Source organism: Drosophila willistoni, unplaced genomic scaffold, assembly GCF_018902025.1.
Source record: "Drosophila willistoni isolate 14030-0811.24 unplaced genomic scaffold, UCI_dwil_1.1 Seg87.1, whole genome shotgun sequence".
Classification (NCBI taxonomy): Eukaryota; Metazoa; Arthropoda; class Insecta; order Diptera; family Drosophilidae; genus Drosophila; species Drosophila willistoni.
The window spans coordinates 9,765-24,973 of NW_025814766.1; the positions used below are offsets into that span (position 1 = coordinate 9,765).

The window sequence follows — 15,209 nt, forward strand, 5'->3', positions numbered from 1 at the left end:
GACATTTCTGTGATTATCATTTACGGTTTACCACACAGACCTCCCGACCAAAAATTCTATGCCAGGGCAATGATTTCTTTCAAAACGGAACTCCATTCGATCCGTAAACGGACAACTACAATTGGCAACTAAATTGCTTCCAAATAGTTTCCGTGCCTTTCTCATAAATCGACAAAAAAAACCCTAAAGCTCTGTATTTTCTTTGTTTGAAACTTTATAAATGCAAAGCTACGCTTTTGCCTTCAATTCCCTTGAAATTCAACAAGTTATTATATCATACAGATTTTAGCAAGCGGTGCTTTTAAACTTCTAAATATTTGTATTTAGAAAGTTAATATACCTCGGAGCATTTCGACAAACTATCATTCAACGAGTCAATGCCGTGATAACTAGTCGTTCGACATTGTAAAAACAAACTGTCTGAAAAAATAAGTAAAAAAAAAAATTCAATTTCGTAGTAAAAAAAAAAGTGTGCAAAAAATGCCAAGTAAACAAATTTTAAGCCAAATGATTCGATTTCAAAACCTAACATTTTTGATGCTAGGCAAGAAATTAAAAGAGAAATTCTGTACAGAAGCGAGGACAACAGTAGTTGTTTATATGTCGATAATAAACCCAATTCGGATTCTGGTTCTCCTTGATTAACCAGAAATTAGTTTTAATTTACATTTGATAATCTGAATAATGATATAAAGCAGGGATTGAAAATGCTATGCTACGTCGGAGTTTTTGTTTTGCTCCCGCTACTGCTCTGATTTCGAAGGGCTACGTGGCATAGCAGAGAGCACAAACGGAAAACGATTGCTCTTCTGCTCTGCTCCGTAGCATACATCGTCGGAGCCCAGAGCAATAGCAAGAGCAAAAAAATTTCGATACGCTATTCGTAGTTGTAGCAATAGCACAAGCATTAAAAGCGATATGAGAGCGGAGCAAACAAAATAAATTTTTGTGCTACTGCTACGGAGTATTTCCTTTTCTGTTGCTCTCGTAGCAATTTCGTAAGTAACTTCGTAGTCGCTCTCATAGTAGATCTGTACTAGAGGTGGGCATGGGCCGAAATGTTACACCCAACCCAACTCAGCCCATGGGCTTAAAATTTCACCCGCACCCGAGAGCTAAAAAAATTTGGACATTCAGAGGAAACTGTAATTTCACAAACTAGTTTTCCGTTTGTACTCTCTGCTATGCTACGTAGCCCTTCAAAATCAGAGCAGTAGCAGGAGCAGAGCAATATTTTTATAACGGAATTGGTTTGCCATTGGATCAGCAAATGGAGAGCCTAACAGCTGCACAACTTGATTAAATACTGCAAAGTGGCCGTACATATTTAGCCAGACCACCAACGGCTAAATCATCGTCATCGTCGACATCTTCGTCGGCCGCTAATCGCAAAATAGTTCCCAAGAAAGTAGAAGAAGTTCCAGATGATGAAGGTCATCCACGAGAACCAGCTGTGGAAGATGAAGAAGCTGGTTATGAGGAAATTGGTGTATCCGATACATTTGCCGAATATTGGGCCAGTAAACTGAAACTTGGCCAGGCCCATCCAGATCCAGTTGTGGAAACTGCATCTCTATCCTCGGTGGAATTACCCGATATAAATATGAAGTTGGCACTGCCGACAAAGTTTGAGGCTGCTGGCTCTTTGAGCGCACTGCAAATGGAGGCAGTTGTCTATGCTTGTCAGGCTCATCAACAGATTCTTCCCAGTGCCCTATGGATATCCGTTTCGAGTGACCTCAAGTTCGATGCTGAACGGGATCTTCCTGACATTGGGGCCGATGATAAGATTCCGGTGGTTGCATTGAGTAAATTCAAATATAGTCGCAATGATTGCCATGAGAATGATAATTTCAAGAAGAATGTAATATTTTGTACATATACCTCCCTAATTGGTGAGTCGCAAACCTCAAAGCGTATGTATAAGACACGTTTGCTGCAGTTGGTGCATTGGCTGACCAAGAAATTTGACGGTGTCATTGTCTTCGATGAGTGCCACAAGGCTAAGAATTTGAGTTTGATGAATGGTGGCAAGTCGACAAAGACGGGAACTAGACGGGAGCTTTGTCCCAAGGCCCGAGTTGTTTATGCTTCGGCCACGGGAGCCAGTGAGCCTCGCAATATGGCTTATAAGGTTCGTTTGGGTCTCTGGGATTTCTTCAATGCTGTCGAGAAGAGGGGTATCGGTGCCATGGAAATTGTGGCAATGGATATGAAATTACGTGGCACATATATAGCACGTCAATTGAGCTTCAAGGATGTCAGCTTTCGCATTGAGGAGATTCTCATGTCCAAGGATTTCCGTAAGGTCTACAATATGTCTGCTGAACTATGGGCTGAGATTCACAAGAAATTCCAAAGATGCTGTCGTCTCATGAGCGTAGAGAATCGCATACAGAAGATTATCACTTGCCAGTTTTAGTGTGCCCATCAGCGTTTCTTCAAGAATCTGTGCATTGCATCGAAGCTTAATCAAGTGGTGAAAATGACTCCACGGGAGAGCCAAGGACTTTGGAACACTTGGATCGTAATCAGGGAACCATAAGTACCTTTGTGTCCACATCGAAAATGATATTGCAATCGTTTGTGGAGAAACATTTTCCAGCACCAAATAGAGATGCATTTCGTCATTTAGTTAATACTGGAGAATTTTTGAAACAATCACTTAATAAAAAATCTCGTTCAGAATTCTCCGATGACGACGAAGAAGACCCGGACCCAGCTGACAGTGATGTTGAAATGTATGAAAATAACTGGTTATCAGATGATGAGGATAATAATAATAATAGTAATGAGGATAATAATAATAATAATAATAAACCTAAGCAACAAAATAAGAAAGCAGGAACTACACGCAAACGTCGTGGAAGGCCACCAAATCCATATAAGGGTAAGTCTAAAGAGTAATATTATAGTGCAAATATCGCGAGTAGGAATTAGCTAAGCATTTAATTTTTTACCCTAAGATCCCAGTAAATCGGGTCCTTGCGCGGTCAGTTAAGGCAATATTTAAAAGAAACTAGAAAATGTACTTACATATGTATGTATTTATAATTTAATTGGGAGAACTTATCGTTCCAATCAGGTCAATTCACCGGAATATGTATTCGTTATTACGGATTTGGCAGGCGAACGTCGTTTCGCCTCGACAGTGGCCAAACGTTTGGAGAGCTTGGGTGCACTTACCCAGGGCGATCGTCGAGCCACCGATGCTAGTGATTTATCGCAATTCAATATCGATAATAACATTGGACGCGCTGCCCTAGATAGCGTTATGTAACAGATTACTGGCATGAAGACATTGGAACGTTGTTTTGTGCCTTCAACGTTTAAGGGCAATTTCGTACTTGATTGTGCCCATGCCTTGGCTAGCGTTGGTATGATGAATTGCGTGGAAGAGGGAATAATTAAGATATTCTCCACTGAGAAGGATAGTAGTAATATATCAAAATTCTTGAATCGAATTTTGGGATGCCGTGTTGAGATATAAAGTGCTTTCTTCAAGTTCTTTATGGACAATATGTATTCACTGATCTTAAAACTGAAGCCACTGAATTACATACAGTGTCTGTTTGAAGTGAGTTTCAAGACTTATTGATGCTTTCCACTTTTATTACTTAATAATTTTGTTTTACAGATATCGCAAGGAGGCTCTATATGATTATGAAGGTCTCTATATACTCCAACAGAATAGACAGAATAGGAACTCAGCCATACGCTGTCTGCGTGATGCAACAGATTCAACGGATGTTAAGTCAGCAAATAAAATAAATTTGCAAATATATCGTCCCAATACCGGTCCACAGGTTCGCACTGAGACGGTCAATTCAATAACCAGCCGATATGTCAAAGTGCCACCCGAGGTTGCACGTTCATTTGGCAGCATCAGTATGACGTGTGTCTGACTAGATGTTCGCATGTCTTTTGGAATAGAATTTGCCCCATTAAAGGTGGTTGTGAGGTGGGCTTACGTGTGCGCACCTATTATGTGCTATCTGGGTTGATGTTGCCTATATGGGATCGCATTGAGCAGATTATCCACAAGAATGGACATAAGATACAAATCCTTCGAGTTAAAACCGATAATAATAAGAAAATTGTTGGTACAGTTGTCTCCCATGCTGTCTATAATGAACTTGTTAACAATTTGGCCTCTGATTCCGTAATGGAATTTTAAAATATACCCGGAAGAAAAGAATAAAACCAATTGGCAATGATGTATCCCATTTTATTGTCATTTTTGAAAAGTTTACGCTCTCAAATTTTTTTCTTCACTTGTATCTTGGCCACTTTTAATGAAGTAAGTAAGTCGTCTCGCCGACTTAGGTATACCATATTAAACAAATGCATTTTCACATGCTTCTACAAGCATATCTTAGTATCTCGCTCACTCAATCATACGAGCACCCTAGCGCCCCACCAGCGGCCAACTCCGGCCTTATGGAAAAACGTTTATATGCATAACTCGACTGTTTTCTGTCCGATTTTGATTTTGCTATAGTCTCCGAGATCTAGGTGTTCATACGGACAGACGGACAGACGGACGGACGGACGGACAGACGGACATGGCTAGATCGACTCGGTTGTTGATCCTGATCAAGAATATATATACTTTGTGGGGTCGGAGATGCTTCCTTCTGCCTGTTACATACATTTTGGCGACTTTAATATACCATTTCACCCTATGGGTGTATGGTATAAAAATATCAACTCAAATTGCGGCGGCATCCGGTAAACTATAGTATATATATATATGTATGTTTGTGTATGTGTGTGGCACAAGCTTCGCTTTTACCAAATGCCAAGCACGCACAAGAAGAGAACCCATGAAAGTTAAACAAGACAGAAGCGGAGCCAATGTTGTCAAGCCATAAACAATGGAACAATAGGGACCCACTTGCTCTGGGATATGTAACGTCTGCAATGCTGCAGGGGGAATCTCTCTACGACGTCTGTAATTGCATTGCATGTTTTTACTCTTTACCATGGTGTAGAGAATAATTGGGGTATTACAAGGTCGTCAAGGTGTTTGTAACAGGCATTACCAAGAAAAAGTCGCCCATAAAATCTTTCAGGGAAATTTAGTTATTTTCAGATATGCAAAGGATTGTATTAATAATTTTTAAAGAGGGTATCTTAAGTACCGTTGCCGGTACTTGCTTATAAGACTTTTCTTTTCCATCTTTGTCTGAGTCTTGCCTCTCCGTTGCATCCCCCTGACAGCTTTCGTTTTACTCTTATTGCTCTGTATTTATGTGTGTGTGTGTGTATGTTACATTATAAATTTTAAAACTTACGCACTCGGATTCTTCTAGCACATAGACATAAACCAAATTATGCAATGGCATAAAGTATGCCAAATGGCCTTGGCAAATGTCGTGCCTAGAGAAGCTAAAAACGAACTTGGCATAATAACTCACGCCTTATGGAGGAGGTATGGTGAACATTATTGCATAAGAAGGCCCCACACTTCAAAATTAAGGGGAGTCTATTGGTTAAAATTCTTAATGGGTTATTTCCCTTGTGTGCAAGTTTTCCTCAAAGAACATTAAATGGTTCAGTTATAAGTTAATTCGAAAGTAGGACTGAAAGGAAAAAGTGAGTGATAGACAAGTCAGTGGTTTCTAAATAGGTCGAACAATAAACGAACAAACTTTCAGGTATATATGTATGTATATACATACAAGATGGCGCAAAAGAAGTCATCCGTGCCAAAAGAAGTCATCCGATGTGGTTTGGATCTAATTCTCTTTTTAAATTATGTTTATTCAAACGTTGAGAAATTTATTGGCCAAATAATGTATCTCTTACTTTAATATTTATACTAGTCAGCAAATCCAGAAATGTTTCAACAAATATCTGTGTCTTGAAAATGTATTTCATTGTACATCCTGTATATAAGTATGTATACTTGTATATTTTTTAATAATTAAACAAAAAAGAGTAAATGAAAAACTGTTCCTAAAAAATTTAGTGAAAACACATCCATTGACTCCATTGATATTCATATATGTATTTTAATATGAAAATTGGTAAAATAACAAAATATTCGCATTAGTCTCTAAAAATAACAGGCATGGGAACTTTTAATATAAGAAATTACTATTTATTTTATATTCTTTGGAAAATGCATAGCTAGACGATCTTAAATTTAAATAGTTGAAAGTATACATTTTGAATTTAAATAGTTGAAAGTATACATACATACAACCGCCGAATAACGAAAGCGATGACATTTGTGGCGAGTTTACGATGTCCGCAGTGGTCCTTTTTATTTTGGGTTGGGTTTGGAATTCGAGAGTAGGGCTTAATTTATATAAACGAAATGGGACACACACAACGTGGGCATATTGACGTCGAATGGTGTATGTATTGAGTGAAATTTGAATTTTAAACAATCCTGAGCAGAAAGTTAAATGTGATTTTACCAAAATTGCCCGATGTACCCATAACGCACAAGGGCCTAAATTGGAAACTATAGAAACCAAAATCTTACTAAAAATCCCTTTTTATCCTTTTGATGTTTTTGTATTTAATTAAATCCGTTTGGACTGAGAGCATTAAATGTGTCGACTATAAAATTAGTAGATTCACCCGAAAAATATAAGCAAATAACATGGTTAATGGTTGAAGACAAGACTGAAATATCAATTATCATTCTAAATTAATTCTAAGAGTCCAATAACAAAGAGAATCGTCTCAAAAAGCATCAATTACCAACCTTCTCGCTTAATGCTTATTAAGTTTTACAGAAATTTGAACTTGGAAATAAAACATTAATTAATTTAATGTTAAATATTCCTGCGTGGATTATAATTCATTAACAAAAAATAAACCATTCTTGTCCTAAGGCAGGGGCAGCTGTTTGAACTGAACGCCCTCTCTGGTAATAATATTTATAAACATACAATTCCCTGTAAAACTGTCACAGTCGCGAGCTGCCCTGAATGCCTCCATTGAGATTTGCACAGTTTTATCCACAGTCAGCGATGTTGTTATAGTATTCATATGATCCTCCTCATTACCTTCGAACCAGTTCAAAGTAGGCAATATTATGCGTCCACCAGTTCCAGAAATATGATAGGGTAAACGTAGATAATTTCCAATTGGATCATTGAAATATACAGCTCCCAGACCATTGGAATCAATGCCAGTAACCACAGTGGACACAAAGTACTGGCGTGTAAGCTTGGTACGTGTTAGCATACTGGCCAACGAATCGGGGCAAACGGGCATTAAGTTATTCAGTTCATACTTGAGCGAGAAACTGCGTACCAAAGAGACAAGAGCCAGAGTATCGCACCGACAACCAACCGATCCCAGAACTGTTTGTGGTGAAACATCAAATAGTTTGCTCTGGCTGCGCATCTTCCGGATATTGAAATCGTTGGTCAAGCGCGTATCACATGCAATTGTAGCAAAATCGTTACCAGCAATGGCCACCAGAGTACCGCCAATATATTCATGAGGATTGAAGATGCTGGCAGATGTAACAGTTCTATTTTCATCGGTGTTAATAGGATAAAAACTATCCACATTTGAAGAGTGTTAGTATATTTTTATACCATACACCCATAGGGTGAAATGGTATATTAAAGTCGCCAAAATGTATGTAACAGGCAGGAGGAAGCATCTCCGACCCCACAAAGTATATATATTCTTGATCAGCATCAAAAACCAAGTCGATCTAGCCATGTCCGTCTGTCCGTCCGTCCGTCCGTCCGTATGAACACCTAGATCTCGGAGACTATAAGAGCTAGAGCCACCAAATTTGGTATGCAGTCTCGTGTAGTATGTACGCTTATCGAGTTTGTTTCAAATTTTTGCCACGCCCCCTTCCGCCCCCGAAATTTACATAAAACTGTTTTTCTTAAAAAGTATGGCAGATAGAGACATCAAATTTGGGTTATATACTTGTTTAGTTAGCGCGTAGAAAATAATTGTTCCAACTTTTTGCCACGAGCCCTTCCACCCCCGGAATTTACATAACTCTGATTTTCTTAAAAACTATGAAAGCTACCGACATTAAATTTGGTATGTAAGCTAGCTTAATAGACGCGCAGATATTGACTATTTAAAAATTTTGCCACGCCCATTTCCGCCCCCGAGAATTAAACAAAACAGATTTTCTCGAAAACTAACAAAGCTAAAGTAACCAAATTTAGTATGTATATTGACTTAGTATGCGCGCAGAATACATATATTTTAATATGTCGCCACGCCCACTGCCGCCTCCATAATTTAGAAAAAACCGAACCGGCAGACTAATAAATCTTATTTATTTCTATCAAACTACCAAATTTGATTGAAATCGGACTAGAAACATACAAAATATACGTATGAACGTATTTTGCTACGCGATCCATAAGGGAAGAATTGGCCGTTGGCTAGTGGCGGCGCTAGAGTGCTCGTGTGTTTGTAGAGCGAGCGAGAGAGCAAACGGTATGGGGCCTGTTAAAACAATTTAGTAGACATACATTTGGTTTTCGAAATTTTAAATATTTGTTTTACCTGGTGTATGGTATACCCAAGTCGGCGAGACGACTTACTTCATTTCTTTTTATTTTTTGTACAAAATACGTAAATGTATTGACTAGCAGATTGGAAACGTTGTGAGAAATTCTGATATTCCAAACAATAAAACAATTTTATTATAGACTGTGAAGCCTACGTTGATTTCGAAATACTGCTTTCCTATTGTTTTTCGTGGTTGCTACGATGCTGTTTTATTTGAAAAACTGCGTCAAGTAGATATTTTGATAACTTTTGTATGAGAGTTTCATCGTTAGAGATAAAAATCAAATTAAAAAAAGTACAGAAACTATGATCAGGTTAAAAATCCTATTAATACAAGAGTTAATTTTGTTGACTCTTTATTGGCTATTAAAAAAGTGGACAATTGTCTCATGTCTGTTCAAAATTGCATTTTCTTGTCTAATTTTCCAAAAAATCAAGAGTTTATCGCTTTATCAAAATCTATCATCGATTGTGCATATTATATTGCTACTCATTTGGCTTGTCACATTGACATTTTGCGTTAAAGAACCCAAACAAATTTTCTACAATTTTTCCCACCTTTATGGTCTATATATAGAGCATAAATCGACCTAATTTGGCAAAAAGTTTCGGTTTGTATTTTATTCTTTTTTATTCTCTCTCTGATTTTGATAAATAAAATTTTCTTTTGGGTACACGAAAAGTCCTTCATTTAGTTTAAGCGCCTGCCATACATTTTCTAGGCCACATATTTCATCCTTACTCTCCGCGCATCACCGGGAAGAAAAATGCGACTGTATACCCAGCAATTTGGTGGTGGCTCCTCTCCTCATCATCAGGCCGAATGCCTCCTTCTTCTACTTTGGCCCTTTGGCAAATTATTCACAACGACGACGACATCACCGACGTAATAAATTTTGCCTTTGCCGCTGTCTAACTTTTGGTTGCTGTCGACATTTGCCTTTTTTTTTTGCTGTTTTTTCATTCATTTTTTTTTATGCCCTTGCAGAGGGTATTATAAAATTGGTCAGATGTTTGTAACGCACAGAAGGACACTTTTACGACCCCATAAAGTAATTATAATCTTGATCAGCATGAGAAGCTGAGTTGATATAGCCATGTCCGTCAACCGTCTGTCCGTCCGTCCGTCTGTGCGAATGCGTTTTAATCAGCCGTCTTAAGAGCTCTCGGGCTGAAATTTTTTTTCGGGGTTTTTATTACCCGGGAAAAATAAAGTATGAAAGTATAAGGTATGAAAACCATCATATAGCTCTAGAAGAACTAGAAGAAACAGTTTCATAAACATCGGAGTATGCTATGAAATTTACATATTTGATAATATTTGATATAAAACCCCAGATCCCAAAATTTGAATGTGATTGGATAAATATAACACAAGTTACAGTCAATATAATAATCGGCTCTGCCGGCAGCGCTGCTTGCTGTCTACTACGTCTTTTGTCATCAACAGAGTACATGCATACGCACACAGACGCAACGCTACATGAACTGTATGTGTATGCGTGCGTTGCTTTGCTTTGGGAATGGGTAAAATTGTTTTGTTTGTATATTAAAGAATTGAGTTGCAGAAAACAAATTTTGAACATGTAAAATTATTATTACCAAAGACTGCAAGGGTATATAAACTTCCGCATAGCCGATGTTAGCTTCTTTGACATTTTTGTCTATATTTAAACACAATTTGTAATACTTACAAACGACATTCAATTTCCACAGGGTCTCCAAATACAGGCCATTCACATTTGGATTTTCCGCACGGCATATTATCGATTTGCCATCGTCGTCTGGTCGGAACAAAGCTCAACTCGGAGCGTGATGGGGATATGTAGTCCTGCAGCAAGGAAAACAAGAAAAGAAAAGAAGTTGAGGAAAAAAAAGAAAACACCATTGGAAAATGTTTCTGCATTAATTAAGTTTCACTCAGACGCGAAGAGGCTTGAGTATTTTTTAAGTCCATGCTAACAAACCGAAACCGAGGTCTTGAGGCAAAACTTTTCCCTTTCCCATCATTCATTTTTTTCTGTTTGCAAAATTTGTCAAAATATGTTATGTTTGCAATTTTAAATTTATTGGTTTTGTGGTTTCTGTGCATGTGTGTGGCTAAGTGTGTGTGTGCTATTTTATTTTATGTAACAAAGGTCGTCACATAATTAGCTGACCTGTTATTCTTGTAGTTTGGACGGGTAATAAAATTTCCTCGACGACGCTTTTAAACTGGCGTTCGGTTGTTTAATGGCTGCAAGGCGTGAAATATGCAGATACAAGGTCCTTTGAGAGTTACGATGTGTGTGTTTCGGTGTGTGTGTATGTGGTGTTAACGTGTTTGCAGTTACCATAAGTATTAATTAAATATCCTTTTAGTTGTTTAATTTAATGAAATCAATAAAATTGATTAGTTGCATTTAATTTGTTTCCATAATGTTTTCCCAAACATTAGTGAGAATTATTAGAATTATTCTTGGTTAAGTCAACGAGCAATTCTCGCACAAAGAATAATGATATACACGCACTTAAATGCACCAATCAATCAAAACTCGATGACGATTTGGTGACATACAAATCCGTTGATTCCATAACAAATCCCGATGATGTAGTAAATTATCCAAGTTTTTGAACTCTCTGGTGTTACCAGGATTTTCACCACATAACTTGCAACTCAAAGTTGGTTCAGTTATTATGATATTGCGTAATTTAAATCCACCGTGACTTTGCATGGTACTCGGCTTGCGGTGAAAAGACTTGTGAGGAACATAATTTTGACAATAATGCTCCACACAACAAACATGTAACCATCAAGGAGCAACACACAGGAAACATACGCAAGACACAGATTGATGACGCCTGGCAACATGTTGTAAAGCGTGATCGTTAGCATGACATTCATTATACTCTTGAAGTTCATTATCTTTTTCTTTAGCTTTTGCTCGTACCGATCGTCTGCGTTTTCGTCTGATCGGCGCCATAGTCCGTCGTATACAGAATGCTCTTCAGGTACTCCAAGCAATCTTTTCCAAGCGGACCCGCGCGTTTACCTGGACCTCCGTTACGAGTACCTCCATCTTTTGGATGTTGCCCTCTGGCTACAGGGCTTAGTTGGTTTAAACGTTCGGCTAGTAAATTTTTAGTGCCAGTATCAGATTTGTAACTGGGACTTTGAAAAGTCATCAGGATTTATTGAATCCATTATTGTTTTTTAATATTTTTTCTTATCTCAATTATAGCTTTTCCACATTCAATTCGGCCATTCTGACAGTAAGGATCACCTGATCTTCTTTATGACGACTATTGGTTCTCGTATTATAGCTGTGTGTACTGTTGTCATTCTTAGCGTTTTTCAGTTTCTTTGCTTAGCATACTGATCTTTTTCGATAACAAAATTTTCATAGGTTTGTATTTATTTTGATCTGTTTATTCGTATATTGGTCTTTCTTTATATTTACGTTAACTTTAATAGTTTCATCTGACCAATTGAACCATGGCTTCATAGTTGCTATAGACCAAATTCCACGTCACTTACAACGTATCGATCATTTTCGAGGCACTTAACGATTTTAAAAGGCGCTTTGAATCTCGGCTCTAATTTTTTTGGATACACCTTTGTGAGTGTCAAAATTTTAAACTACCATAAGTCGCGTTCGCGAATTTCCGCACACACATTTCTGTGATTATCATTTACGGTTTACCACATAGACCCCCCTCCCGACCAAAAATTCTATGCCAGGGCAATGATTTCTTTCAAAACGGAACTCCATTCGATCCGTAAACGGACAACTACAATTGGCAACTAAATTGCTTCCAAATAGTTTCCGTGCCTTTCTCATAAATCGACAAAAAAAACCCTAAAGCTGTGTATTTTCTTTGTTTAAAGTTGGTATTTGAAACTTTATAAATGCAAAGTTACGCTTTTGCCTTCAATTCCCTTGAAATTCAACAAGTTATTATCTCATACAGATTTTAGCAAGCGGTGCTTTTAAACTTCTTAATATTTGTATTTAGAAAGTTAATATACTTCGGAGCAATTCGACAAAATATCATTCAACGAGTCAATGCCGAGATAACTAGTCGTTCGACATTGTAAAAAAAAACTTTCTGAAAAAATAAGTAAAAAAGAAATTTTGTGTGAAAAAAATGCCAAGTAAACAAAATTCAGCGCCAAGGTCATCGCACAAGTCCTTGGTAGATTTTCAACCAAAATGTTTGCCAAAAAGGTAAACAGCAACATTACCTCGCCTCCAAAGGAGAAAGAACCAGAATTGCTGCAGTTCCCATCGAGAACAAGCCTTGTGGCTCCAAATTTTGAAAAACCGAAGCCGCTTGTTGCTGGAACTAATTTATGTGGAAAGACGACAAATTCAACAAATGTTTTACGAAAACGCGACTATAATCAGGCTTTCAATCAAGTAAAGTTCTTTAATGATAATGAGAAAATGAATGAGACTGTGAGTTATTTAAATAATTGGCCCATTCATGACGACACAAATAAAGAGAATCAAGAAGGTAACAATTATGGAAAACCACCCGTAGATTTCTTTAATACAAATTTTAAGCCAAATGATTCGATTTCAAAACCTAACATTTTTGATGCTAGGCAAGAAATTAAAAGAGAAATTCTGCACAGAAGCGAGGACAACAGTAGTTGTTTATATGTCGACTATAATCCCAATTCGGATAATCAAGGAGAACCAGAAATTAGTTTTAATTTTACATTTGATAATCTGAATAATGAAATAAAGTCGATGCCAACAGTACATAACAATATTAATGGAATTGTGAATATAAATGATGTGAATAATGTTTCCATAAATATTGATTTTTCGAATCTTGTGCTGAATACGCAAACAAATGAAGTGGTGAAAGGTAAAAAATGTGATATACCATCCGATCTTGAGATAGATGCTCGTCTACAAGCTGAATTGGACTCATTGCTACCGACGATGACATCTGAGGAATCCGAAATAGATGCTCGCCTACAGGCCGAACTTGACTCTTTGCCCTTCATCGAGGTGGATAATACAGAAGATTATAAGGAATTGGATGATTTTATGAAATCGCTTTTCGTATATGAAGGCCGACCAGAGGTGGTGGAGGAGGTGCCCACAACTGCTAGTGCCATTGAAGGTCCACAAACACAGATACGTGTTCCCCTTGGTTCAGATCCACAAAATTGTTCACAAATCTCATATGGGGCAGTGGAAAATGAAGTGCCAGTGGATGAAATGCAAGTACCCCATAATGACGCTGATTTGGATAATCCAATATTTTTTCCCTTAATGGGTGCTCCGAACACAGATTTTCTACAACCGATATGATTGGTATGATCAATTGCGTGGAAGAGGGAAAAATGTAGATATTATCCACTGAGAAGGATAGTAATAATATATCAAAATTCTTGAATCGAATTTTGGGATGCCGTGTTGAGATACAAAATGCTTTCTTCAAGTTCTTTATGGACAATATGTATTCAGTGATCTTAAAACTGAAGCGTTCTGGTCGCTTCGATTTGGGTATACTCGATCTAGATGCCCATGGAGCCAGTGTCAAGCCCATTAAGCCAATCCGACTTGTTCAAAAACATTCGACAGGGACTGCAGGCACTGAATTGCATACAGTGTCTGTTTGAAGTGGCCCTATCAAAGTGAGTTTCAAGACTTATTGATGCTTTCCACTTTTATTACTTAATAATTTTGTTTTACAGATATCGTAAGGAGGCTCTATATGATTATGAAGGTCTCTATATACTCCAACAGAATAGACAGAATAAGAACTCAGCCATACTCTGTCTGCGTGATGCAACAGATTCAACGGATGTTAAGTCAGCAAATAAAATAAATTTGCAAATATATCGTCCCAATACCGGGCCACAGGTTCGCACTGAGACGGTCAATTCAATAACCAGCCGATATGTCAAAAGTGCCACCCGAGGTTGCACGTTCATTTTGGCAGCATCAATATGACGTGTGTCTGACTAGATGTTCGCATGTCTTTTGGAATAGAATTTGCCCCATTAAAGGTGGTTGTGAGGTGGGCTTACGTGTGTCGGGCTTGATTTTGCCCATATGGGATCGCATTGAGCAGATTATCCACAAGAATGGACATAAGATACAAATCCTTCGAGTTAAAACCGATAATAAGAAAATTGTTGGTACAGTTGTCCCCCATGCTGTCTATAATGAACTTGTTAACAATTTGGCCTCTGATTCCATAATGGAATTTCAAAATATACCCGGAAGAAAAGAATAAAACCAATTGGCAATGATGTATCCCATTTTATTGTCATTTTTGCAAAGTTTACGCTCTCAAATTTTTTCTTCACTTGTATCTTGGCCACTTTTAAAAATATCAACTAAAATTGCGGCGGCATCCGGTAAATTATAGTATATATATCTGGTTAGAGATTGCGACCTATTGAAATTTAAATTGAATTTAAACCGGCTCGAGGTCAATCTTACAAAAGAAGATTATTTCAAAGGTAACACACAAAAAGGTGAGCAGGTTGTCTGTATAGCTATTTCAAGAACTACCAAGTTCTATCATCAGCAGACTTTGCTAAAGAACTCCAGAATTGCAATAGCCATACCATGTCTTCAACGCTAAAACTAGTTGGGAATTACATTGCCAACTAAATGAAGCGAAAAAAGCTGGCGAAGCCTACAATACCGAAGACCACCTTTGTGCATTACCCTTAGGCGCTA

At 37.7% G+C, this 15,209-nt stretch overlaps 1 pseudogene; it reads left to right on the forward strand.

Annotated features, from left to right (window-relative positions):
• The first annotated feature begins 1,270 nt into the window (after positions 1 to 1,270).
• Positions 1,271 to 14,808, forward strand: LOC111519727 (annotated as a pseudogene).
• Positions 14,809 to 15,209: the final 401 nt, after the last annotated feature.